The sequence below is a fragment of the Camelus ferus genome, chromosome 2 (genome assembly GCF_009834535.1).
Source record: "Camelus ferus isolate YT-003-E chromosome 2, BCGSAC_Cfer_1.0, whole genome shotgun sequence".
In the NCBI taxonomy this organism is placed as follows: domain Eukaryota; kingdom Metazoa; phylum Chordata; class Mammalia; order Artiodactyla; family Camelidae; genus Camelus; species Camelus ferus.
In genome coordinates, this window is record NC_045697.1 from 102,241,431 (window position 1) to 102,254,060 (window position 12,630).

Below are 12,630 nucleotides of genomic sequence, written 5' to 3' on the forward strand. Positions count from 1 at the left end.
TGTAGCTCCCACCAGATAGTCCTAACATTCAGGAAGGCTTACCCTACAAACCCCACTTCTCTCGGCGTCTCTGAAGCACAGTCTACAAGCAAGCACAAGACATAAAGCATAATCCCTTGCGATGAACAAATATCTCCTCAAACCCTGAACATGCTCAGAGCAACATCACTTGGATTAGTGGATTAAATGCATTAGCTAAATGATCTCACTGATTTTGCATTATGTAAGAAGGGAAAACCTCGCAGCGTTGGAAATGTTACTTTGCAAAGCCAGCTATAGCTTTCTGAAAGAAAGTTTAGAGATAAGAGAGGAGATTGCAGCAGAAAAAAAGCATTTAATCTTTTAGCTATTGGAATGCCTCTAATGCAGTATAAGAGACAGCAAGGCAGGTTTTTAATGTACTCAGGCCCAGGGTGATAAAGAAGGGGGGAACTGGCCCACAGACCTATGATTCCCCAGAGTATTTTCCTTGAGAGAAGTTTATGAAGATGGTCCACTTTCACAGGGCCTTGAAAAATCAATCTCCTGTCCTAAAATACCTTCAGTTATAAAAAGGAGCTCGCACCACATTTGAAAAGCCTTCATTTCATTTTTTTTTCTGGTGTAGAACACATTTTATACCGACTGTACAGTTGAGAGAGAGAGAGTCATCAGCTAGGATTACAACTCTGTTTCACTGAGAGACTGCTCAGTCCATTCAGTTCTGGTGGGGATGACATCAAGATCGCACTGGCCTGTTGCTTCCACGGTCTGAGGATCCCGAGGAGATGGCCAAGTGTGTCGTCCCTGCTGCTCCTGGCCTTTCTTTCCCTTCTCTCCACACATTCAGGGGCCAGTCGACGCTTCTGTCCTCAGTATTGCCTCCTCAGGGCTTAAGTTCTTTTAACCAAATGGCCCAGAACCGAGCCCCAGTTCACAATGGCCTGGCCCTGACCTTGCCTCTCCCAGCCAACGGTGGGTTTGGACTTTGAGTCTTGGATGTGAAATCTCTTTGGGTTCTGCTTACCTAGGACCCCAGCATCTTCTCCCTCGCCCCTGCTGGTCTCCATCCCCCATAGCTGAGGGCATGGGCAGAGGAGTCAGAGAAGCTTACGTTCTAGTCTTTGCTTTGTGTTTCTCAGTAGAAAGACTTCAGGCAGGATTACTCCTACCAGTCTTGGTTGCTCACCTGTGAAACAGGGATAATGATAAAACCTGTCTAAGAGAGTGGGTGTGAAGATGAAATAAAATACCGTATATAAAGCTAGTAACACAGAGTCCTTTTAAAACTGCTCAGTAAGCGTAAGCAATTACTTTTGCCGTCAGTACAGTACATACAGATGAATGGCAATTCTGTCACTCTCTGCTCTATTTAAGAGTCTTCCCCAACACTGGTTTGTAGATTTTTTTTTTTTAAGTCAGGGGCCATGTTTGAAAGAGTTTTCAGATTTCCTTCAGAATGAGGTCAAATGTAGGGTTCCTGGTGGGAATGAATAGTTTTCGATTAATCTGAAACCAGAGCAAGGTATAAAAGAATATCCTATCACTAGAGCTCAGCTGGCAATTTTGCACCTGCACGCTGAGAAATGCAGAAGATGTCTTCAGGAAGCAGGAATTGTGAGCCCACTCGGTGCAGAGCACCGCTACCTACATTGTGTCCTGAGCCCTGGGCACACCGACCACGGGGAACAGAACCAGGTCTTGAGTTCACTGGCCTGCGACTACCCAGCCCTGCTTGGAAATCAAGTGCAAGCTGTCAGATAAAGTGCTCAGAAAGAATCACTCAGTTTATACACAAATATTCTGCAAAATGGTTTAAGTAAAACATTCTTGCTCATCGTCTTCGACTCCTAATTATTAATTAGACTATCTGGCAATTGTAAAATCCTGACAGCCAGAGCCTTTCTCTATCAGATACTCACTAGAAAACAGCCATCTGGGGTACAGACAGGGGTAGTGAGGGCAGCACACATCACCCACCACCAGCCAAAAAAACAACCCTTTGGGTGTTTATGTGCATGGAAGGTTTTTTGTTTAAACACAATGTGGTTAATAAACACAGATTTATGAAATCCATTCTTTCATCAAAGAACTATGGCAGATTTGAAATCCATGGATTATATTTCTGAGTGTTGAAATTCTAAAGACCGGGAAAAAAATCCCAGGAACAGATTCTTAACAATAATCACAATTTTTACTGGTTTGGAGATTACCCTGGCATTTTTCCTCCATTATGTTTAGGCATCCACGTGTATATTTTCTTCTAGTCTTTTCGCGAAAATGATCTGCACAGTCTACCTAGGTTGCCTCGGAATGTAGCCAGAGAAAGAAACGGTGAAACTATCAAACATATTCTAAACGTTGGCATTACTAATTTGGGGAGCTGGAATATGCTGTTTGCTTCAAAGATGATCATCAAGAGTATGTCTTCTATGAAGTTGAAATACTGCTCATGAAACTTAAGGAACAACACTGTAAATTCTATAGGAAGAAATCTTTTGCTTGGTTTGTGTTTCATTGCATGCATAAAGCAATAGAGTGTCTTCAGTTCTCATTGGCTTTATTGTTAATTATGAAAGGTGAAGAGTGGATTTTGCACATGGTTTTCCTTATTTCCATTATTTGTTCTGATATTTCCCGGATGTTTTCATCCGTCCCAACCCCTTTTTATGGTAACTTTCTGTTGTATTTGTTGCAAGGAACACTGTGCAGTTTCTAAAGTCAGGTAAAAGACTTAATTTGTTTTAAAAAAGACAAAAAAATTTTTGTATAAAAAAAGTTTGGTTCTGATAAACAAAGGCTTAGCTAGGATTAATTCAGTGTCTATTCTGGAATATCAGAACTGGTTACCTGAAAATGGAGTTTCACAGACCTGACTCTTTCAAGCTGATGTGTCTTGTTGATATTGAAAAGTATGGGATATAAGCATGTCCGGGGGATGTTTATTGACATGAAGGAAGCAAAGCCGGGGACCCTCACCTAGTAAGCTAGCCACCTGATAGGACTTGAAATATGTATTCTCAGATCATCCTGTGTGTGTTTCTGCCTGTGCAGTAGTTGTGCATCCAAATCACGCTTCCATTATGAGCCCCGTCATACTTTTCATGCCATCGTATCTTTGTGTCCATGCTTCCTTCCAACCTGACCCTCTCATTGCAGAACAGAGCTCTAGGTGACCAGGGCCAGCCTGGGCTCCGCAGTTGTCACTGGAAGGAATATCATTCAATAGAGCAGCACTCCTGGTTCTTTGTCCTGCCCCTTACACACTCCTCCTCCTTGTCCATTCCTCCCTTTGATTGGCAGATGACATCTCTTAGTCAGCATTTCTTAATCAAAAAGATAAGGCTATTAAAAGGCCGTGTATACTGGGTATTTCTTTTCTTTCCTATCTAAACCATCCAATTCAGCAATTCTAGGTACAGTTACATATTTTCACAAAGCCAAGATTTAGTGTGGTGGAGGCATGACTGGTGAACCGAACAAATGATCAAATGAACAAACCAACCATGGACTGCATATCTAAGCCCTGTCCTCTAACGTAGCTGTTGCATCAAGTTGGCATACTCATCTCCAACTGCTGACTCCTCTTTCAGATACTCAGAATTCAGGCAATTGTTCAAAACTGAGGTGAGGAAAAGGGCCATCCTTTACTGGGCACCCCCAAATCCCAACAATTATGTGAGTAGCTATAATCCAGATTTTCAAATTATTCCACTGATTTCCTTAGCCTAAAGCTATTCTCAAATAATGGAGTGTTGCGATATGTAATAATGCTCTGGCTGACAGGGACTCAGTCTTTAGCAAGAGTCTGGTAGTGTTTCCTTTTGCTTTCCTACAACTTTTATTAGGTGAATTTTTAGTAGCTATAAAATTGTTGCAGTTTGTAACACCTTATGATTATTTTGTCAGAATTAAGCCCTTTAAAAAAATCTCCAATTTTCTACAATATAAAATTTCTCAGAGAACTTCTAGAATTTAAAGTATTTGTATATTGCCAACATGTGTCTGCAGTTAAAGTCTTATATTTTAAATGATCAAGTTTACCTGTGCTCAGTAAAGCTGATGTCCAACAACCATGGTATAAGCAATGGTTCGTGAAGTAAACGAACTGAAGTCAAAACGTGTGGACCCTCGTTGCACGAACTTGGGCCCATCACGTCAGTTTTCTGGATGTGTTCACCTTCCCCTGACCTTGGGAAAAATAACACTGGTCTTGCCTACCTCACAGAACTGCTTGGAAGGCCCAGTGATGTGAACATTGGACGAAAAGTAAAGTGTTGTGCCACTTGGTTCGTTTGACTGGTCGTCTCCGTACTGTGCCACATCGTTGACCTCTCGTTTTCTCTTGGCATTTGTTATGCTCATTTTCTGGTTTCCTTCTACCACTTTGGCTTCTCCTTTAGCATCTACTGAGCTGACTCAGCTGGTCCTTTCCTACTAGACCATCCTAGCCTGAGTTTCCCAAAAGGGGATAAAAGCTTGCAGGCAGATAGTTTATTTGGGCCATGATCCTAAGAAACAAGGGTAAGAGACAGGAGAGGGCAAAAGGCAAAGAGGGAAAACCAGTGCCAAAAATGAGCTGGCCACCACTTCAGGAAATTAGTTCTAAATCCTGCAGGAGCTTTTGAGAAACCTTATGAAATGCATCTCAGAACTATCTGGCTGGGAATGCAATGAGAATACATTTATCCATCATCTCTTGATCTCCCATTGGGGGCCCCGTGGGCAATAGATGCTCTTGACTTCCAGATTACATTTGCATGAGTGCTGAGTGGTTCCTAAGAGTATTCCAGGCAGCGCAGCAGAGATGTTCCAGTGTGGGCCACTAAGAGGTCGTGTCAGCTTGCACCTGTGCAAAGACTGTAGTGGGGTGCATGGAATCAGTCATGGTGACAATGACTGGAGTAAGAGGGAAGTCAAATGAGCCAGAATGGTGCAAAACGAGTGTAAATATACAGACATCTAGATTCTGGGGTTCCTAGATCCTCTTCTCTCTTAATATGTCATACTCTTCCTAGGTGATCACACCTTTTCTTGTGGTTGAAATGATCATCTATAAGCTTATTAATCCCAAATTTATATCATTAGCTTGGATCAGATTTCTGAATTCCATTTTCATTTATTTTGTTCTATCCATTGCATCAACTCTAGAATATTTTGAGGAATACACAGTCTACATGGGTTAAACTAACGCTTGATCTTCCCCTGCACATCTATTTCTTTCCTAATCTTTAGCAGCTTAGCAAACACCATTCCAATTGCTTAAGCAAATGCATTACTTATTTTCTGCTGTGTAACACATTACCACAAAATTTAGTGGTTTAAAAGAACAATTTATCTCCCAGTTTCTGTGGGTAAGGAGTACAGAAGCAGATGAGCTGGGTGGTTCTGGCTTGAAATCTGTCATGAAGTTGCAGTTCAGGATGTTGGCTGGGGCTACTGTCATTTGACAGCTTGACTAGGCCTAGACTTTCTTCCAAGCTGTGCCCCTCATGTGGATTTTAGCAAGAAGCCCTAGTTTCTCGATGGCTATTGGCAGGAAGTCTCAGTTTTCTGCCAGAGGGGCCTGTTTGTAGTGTTCCTTATGCCAGAGTAGGTGATCCAAGAGGGAGGAACATTGTAGATGCTACAATGTCTTTTATGACCTTGCCTTGGAAGTCACATGACATCACTTCTGGTATATTCTGTTGGACCCAAAGACCAACCCTATTACAGTGTGGAAGGCAGTGACACAAGGGTGTGAATGCCGGGAGGCAGGGAATATTGGGGGCCATGTAGGAGGCTGCCTACCACTGCAGGAAACCAGAGTGTAATCTTTGCTCTTTCTTCTTCCCAGATCTATTGTCTCAAGTTCTATTGATTTACCTCGAAAATATATCTCAAAGCTGTTTACTTCTACCTTCTCTGTCACATCTCCAAGCAAGATTACCATACTATCTGGCTTGGACTATAGTCTTCTAACTGGGTTTTCTTCTCTCTACTCATGCTTCCTTCTAGTCTATTCCTTAGAGTAGCCAGAGTGATTTTTGGAAAGTAGATCACATTGTGTCACTCTCACAGTTCTTCAGTCACATCACTCTTAGAATAAAATTCAAACTCTTATTAAGACCTGTTGGACCTTTCTGGTTCTGAACCCTGCCCATCCCTTTGACCTCAACTCTTGCAACTCTCCCCTAATTCCTTATAATACTGATTTCTGTCTCCTCCTCCTCACAATCTCTTCACCAACCACCATCACACCTACTCTCTTTGACTAGCTTTGACTAATCATCAATTATCAGATTAACTCTTAGGGAGACCTTTCCTAGCACCCCAGTTACATCCCATCCTAGGCCTATCCCCTATTTATGACCTTTACCGATATTTATCATTAGAAACCCTGCTATGTGTTTGTTTGTCTGTCTCAGTGGGCAGAACCTTGTCTATTTGCTCTCACATGTCTGTCCACTGACACGCACAATACTTAGCACAGCATAGTCATTAACTAAACAGCTGTTGAGTAAATTAACGCTTTACCAGAGCAGCTCTTCCTGTTGTCGTGGTTTAAACAAAAAGTGGTCCTGTCTCGCTATGTCAAAATTTCCCACAAGATATGAATGACTGTTTATCAAAGAATAAAGAAGAATTCTGCTAAAGGAAATAAAATATGGGTCACTGTCCTCATTGCTATAAACTTAATGGAACAAGAGACAAGCAACCAGAAAGATAACAAACACAAACAGAGAGAAACAAACAAGAAGTTATTTCAAATGAGGCCATTGAGCTCACGAAGGATGTTGTTCTAAGTGAAAATGCCAGCATAGAGTTGCAAGATAGCTGAGTTCAAGTCTAACTGAAAAACAAATGACTTTGCATATACTGTTTTGCTTTCTAGATCATTAATCTACTGACAGGGACAAAACATAAAGATAAAGCTAACATCTTTGAAAAGTTCATTGCTTCACATGCCGTATCCCGGGCTTGGTGAATCAGGCGATCTTTTTATCCAAAATAGTCCTTTTTTCACTCCTAATGGTATCAAGCTGAAGCTTCTTATGCACGGAAACACTGAAGTGTTCACACGTGATCTTAACACCACAGGCCATTACTTCACATGAGAGCATTTCAAACTTTTACCAAGTCATAGCCTGATGGACTGACTTCCCATCCTCTGTTGTCATTATCTGTCTTTCACCCACAAGCACTGGCTCTCAGCATTATACAACTGTCACTCCTTTTTTAGGAAAATCAGTGTTTTTTTTTCCTTTAAAATTCAGTTGTTATTTATACAATGTCCTTTGTGTAACAATCAAAGGCATTGAAATATCACCCCCCCCCCATCTCCTCCATCTTCCCCTCTTCCTTGGCTTCAGACTCTTTTAGCCACCCACCATCAACCCAGGGCATTGTAATAAATTTAATTGTCATTTTTCAAATTCACCCCTGTACAAATTGTTACTTCTATAAACAGGTAACAAACCTAGCTGATGAAGGGAGGAAATGAACTGCTTTAAACCTATGAAGGGCCAATTATAACCATTTCATATCTGTATATATACCTATAAAATCAAAAGAGATTTCGCTTTCAACTGCTCATGTGAGAACTAAAACCTCTTTGAGAATATGAACTTTCAGTTTCCGCTATGATTTCTCTTAGCTTAAAGAAGCAAACTTTAAAAAATTACCTTTCCATGGTCAGTTGAGACCTAACTCCTTGGAATGAACATGTAATTTCTTAGAAGGTGATGAAAGAAATAGTAAAAAGAAAACGAATTTCAGCACTTGGTCATATAAAACATCTCTGGGAGCTCTCACTACATCTGCAAAGTTGATCTGGCCTAATGAGCAAGTAAATGTTTCCTGAAGTAAAGGGAAATATATATATTTTTAAACCCTATATGCCATTGAAATTGAGTTACAAATACCTTACAGCAACAGATTGGTGTTCCAAAACAATTTTTTTCATGCATTTCAGAATTATTGATAGAATGAGTCCTTAAAAAATATGAAAGGGAACTTGTTGATAGAATACACATGTTACTATGGTGATATTTTTGGATCATACTGTTTGCCAGGAACATGGTGTAATTCTGGCTAATTTCAGTTCAAATTAAATGCTGTTGTGACAAAACAGAAATGTCTCTAGGTCACATCAGTGTGATTTTCACTGGGAAATTAGATTATTCTTCATTGGAAACATCAGCTACAAGGCATGACCACACAGCTTCATAAATCTTTATGATTTAGAAATGGAAAAATGTGCTCTTGTAATGTAATCGTTATAACAAGTGTCCTACATTCTCAGGATACTAGTGTGTAACTAGAAAACAAGTCAGAGCTTCACCCTTCTCACTACTCTCCGACAAGTCCCTATCAGAGTTCCAGTTACTAGCTGATGAGGCTTGCAGCCCTCACCAAGGCGAGATTTCAGTGCACATCTCTTCAGCAACTTCTTTCTCATAGGATGCTTTATGGTAGAGCCTTGCTTTCTTTGATGTCTTCATGTGGATGTGCACAAATCATCTGGGAGATGCATCTGTGGTGTCCTCACTGTGCAGTGATGAAAGCAGCTGGTGCCACCATTCACGATGTAGCATTTGGTGACTTTGGACACCTAGGAGCTAACCCAAATGCGCCTTTACCTGATGTCAATAGATGTTCAGAACATTCAGATGTTAGGAAGGAGATGGAACAGATGTTTATTTAAATGATCTTTTTCGTTTATCTTCTGAATATGGGCTTTGGCATTGTCCTTTATATTTCTCAAGTATAGATGGAACCAGTACACCCCAACCCTCTGCAGATGGGGCACCTAGAAAATGGTGAGATTTGTACAGCACCTTGGGGTAGGTGGTTGGAGTTGTTTGAGGCCAGAGGTGACTTACTAAAGGCTTCAGGCACAACTGCCTGCCAGAAGGACTGAGGCGATCAATATCCCCAAACGCCCATGAACTCTGACCATGACCTGAGTGTGTCAAGGCTGAGGCACGGGAAGCTCTGGCTCACAAATTTGTTTCTCTCTCTTTTCCACAGATGTCTGCAGCTACTTCCTCTGACTCTGATGAAATCACCTAGGCCAATTTAAATTGCACAGTCCCGCACTGCCTCCAACATCAGGAAAGTAATGTGATAAATATGTTTGGATGTTTATCTTTTAGTTCCTACAAACTTTGGCTCTAGGTTAAACATTTTGGTATCATGTTTATTTTTTTAAATAATAACAACCACAAGAACCACCCAAGTAACAATGGAAGTACGTCTCTTAATTCAATTTGTTATCAACTATAACCCCTGAATGTTAGGTTAGGTCATAGCCCTGTAATAATTTCCCAGGGGCTAACAAGCATTAGATATATTCTTGAGTCTAAATTTGGGAAATACATTAAGTTCTCTTTAAAGTAAGGTAAACCATCAATTACATATTTGACCCCCAAACTATAAGCCCTTGAAGTGACTTGATGTTTCTGAGTAGAATTAAACCTATTAGTGACCACAATTCTCTTAAAAAGAGAATAAATAATAAATAAAATACCAAATAAAGTTTGGAGTTTGCTGGGTCTCATATCACCAAAGAATAAAGGATACTCTTGGACTTAATTTCTATAATATGTGCACATCACACTTTCTCTCTCTCTCACACACACACACACACACTGCGTATGTGTTCAGTTTCTGTACATGGACATGTATACATGTGTATTCACACACACATGCTTACATGCATATATCCTTAATGAAAAAATGCACTCTAAACAATATTTATAGAAACAAGGGCTCTATATGTCTCACAGAGGTGAGGGGTTATATGTTGTACTTTATCTTATTTTAAATATTCTTTCTTTTGTTTAGCGTTTTACTCCATAGATTCAAATGAGATTTAGTACTTTATTTTATTGAGAACAGACAATTCCATGGGTTTCATCTCCAGAGTCATCTTGAAACCAATCTGTAAAAATAGTTTTATACAAAAGTGAAAAAACAGATCCTGTTCCCCAAAGTTTTATAGACAGCTTTATTTCTTTTTTCCCAAAGTAATTTTATCTAGGTCTGCCTAGACCAGGTAGTCCAAAACTCACTCCAGTGTCCCAAGACTAAGAAATTACAATCAGGGAATGTTAAAGCTGGGAAGAAACATCTTAGAGGTTAACTTGTTTAACCCTATAATTTAAAAATAAACCTTGGAGATTAACTTGTTTAACCTCATAATTTTAAAGAGGAGGAAACTGACATGGAAAGATTAAATGATTTTTCTCTCTCAGCTAATTAGTGGCAGAACTGGGACAAGAACTCAGGTGTTCTGACTTCCTGCCTTGTGCTTCTGCTGCTGTACCTGCTATTTCCCATTATTTGAAAGTTAAAGGATTAAATGAGATGAAAAGACAGAAAAATGACAATTTAGTTTTTCGTTGTGTCTTTTCTAAATACTCTTCTAGGAAGAAAGATCCTAGCAACATTTATATATTTGTTTATCTGAATAAATAAATGGTATTTTGGAGAATATATTTATTGGAAAAATACACCAAAGAAGTTAAAGATCAAGAGTTTTTTGGTTTGGCTTGTGTATGAGGACTGGGCATAGAATTTTGTATCTTGCAAAAGTGATTGAGGTTCTAGTGACCTTGGGAAAAATTCTAATATAATTTAAACTATGGTGTATGCTTTATTTGAACTCTCTCCTCCCTTTGTATTCCTTGATCAGTTGATTCTTAGATCCTTAATAGACACTTTTGCTGTATACATTTCTCATTCTGTCTCATAAAGGTGAGGCTCCCTGAGATCTCCACAGGTTCTTCATTTACACTCATGTTTTAGGAGACTCCATGTCCGATATGGTAAATACGTACATAGGCATCACTTTCCACGTGCCACTTTTTTCCTCTCCAACATCAGAACTGTCCACGACCCCGAATTGTTTTCCAGGCCAGGTACCAATGCCCGAGTTTGGCTTTCAGTGCCCATCATCAGTTGACTTCAATGAATGTAACGAAATTTACCTCCCACATCTCTCTCCTGATACTGAACTTCCTCCTTCAGCCAGACCAGTCCTTCACCATCCCCCACTATACGTTTGCTTATTTCTGTCTCTTTGTCTTTCCACTTGAGTTTCTATCAGTGGAAAAGCACACTCTCTCCTACCTCTACAGACAAATCCAAAACATTTCCAGATTGCATGAACTCCATGAAGCTTTTCCAGATGACCTTTAACTCAAACTGCTCAGCAGCGTTTACCCCACCAATGGAGTTACGGAGTTCTGTGGAGTAGAATACATTTCTGTTCATCTTCTCAACTAGGAAGTTTCCATTGCTTCACTTTGCTTACAGTACACAGTTAATTGGTTGCCATAACAATAATGATAATCGATGAGTATATATTATATTAAATACTTAAGTGATAAATTGATTTACATTACTCTTATATTCATTATTTTAATTGATCCTCACAATACCTCTGGGAGGGTGATGGGACAATGATTATCATTGCCCTTATGGATAAGGAAATTGAAAGTCAGAGAAGTTACATTACTATTAAATGGAAATGTTAGTGTTTTATTTTGCCAAGTATAACATTAAAAAATACGTCTACGATCGCTTACCTTCCATGTTTCCTAAATGAAATAACATTTGCTGCCTGGGAATAAGATGTTTAAAATCAGGAGAAACTTAGCTGTTTGCAAAAACCCACTGTCTTTCCTTCCTTTGTCTCATTCTGGTGAAAGCTGCATTGCAGAAGGAGGGAAGCGTTTCAAGATTCTTCTACACTTTTCATTATTTGACTTATCTAATTAAAGAGGCAGATCACTTAAGCCTCTTTTTACTTTCCTTGCATTTTCGGGGTACACAGCTATCCAAGAGTAGTTTGCCCTGCCCATCGTGTGGAATAGATGGGTTTTATCAACACAGTACTTGGGGAGATGATGTTACATTCAGTCATTCCTTTTTAATAGTCTGAAGCTGATTCAGGCCCAACTGAAAGTATTTCAAGATTATTTAGCAAACTCATCATCTGCAAACTAATTTTTGAAAAATCTTTTTTGTGAAATGGTTGTTCCTTTATGTAGCAGTCTTTATACATTTTTCTTTCTTAAAGTACAATTTTTATCAGCTTCCTAAGGCTATAGAAAACAGGCACGATCCAGTATCACACAAAGGAAACCAAAATAAGCAGATGAGACATTTAGGGCTGTGGGCCTCCCGTTCACTTGAAACTGCCAGGCACAGAGCCATATAGGGTCAGTCTTGCACCAGCCGGAGGTTTCACCAGGACTGCCGTCGGCTTGACCCACTAAGAAACGAGACCTTGACCCATTCAGTTTCCATTAACTCAGACAAGCACGACAGGGTGGGAGAAACGGCACTGAACTGGGAGTTGGAGACTAGATTTTGAAGCTGGCTCTGTCCTTTTCTCCAGTTTGTATCTTTGAGTAAAAATTTCGAAGGCAAGACTAGGTAATTTCTATTCCTATAGGTCTAAAATTCCTTGGATATTATGATCAGATTTTGCTGGGATGCCGGGATCCATGTGTCTGCTATTCAGTTTTAGTCTAGGATCACCAACCTGCTCTGTCTCTGCCTGTTGCGCCTCAGTGTTGAACCCGCTCAGTCTCACCCTCGGGCTTGCCATGGGAGCTGGGAATTGGGTGGGAGGCTCTTTGATGGATTTGCTGCAGTTTC

At 40.1% G+C, this 12,630-nt stretch overlaps 1 long non-coding RNA gene across 1 annotated transcript in view; it reads left to right on the forward strand.

Moving 5' to 3' along the window:
* Nucleotides 1–9,203, forward strand: part of LOC116658724 — an 80,437-nt gene extending 71,234 nt beyond the window's left edge. Inside the window, exon 4 of the long non-coding RNA XR_004314009.1 lies at nucleotides 8,992–9,203. This is a non-coding gene — a long non-coding RNA (uncharacterized LOC116658724). The remainder of the gene's footprint in view (nucleotides 1–8,991) is intronic.
* The last annotated feature ends 3,427 nt before the right edge of the window (nucleotides 9,204–12,630 follow it).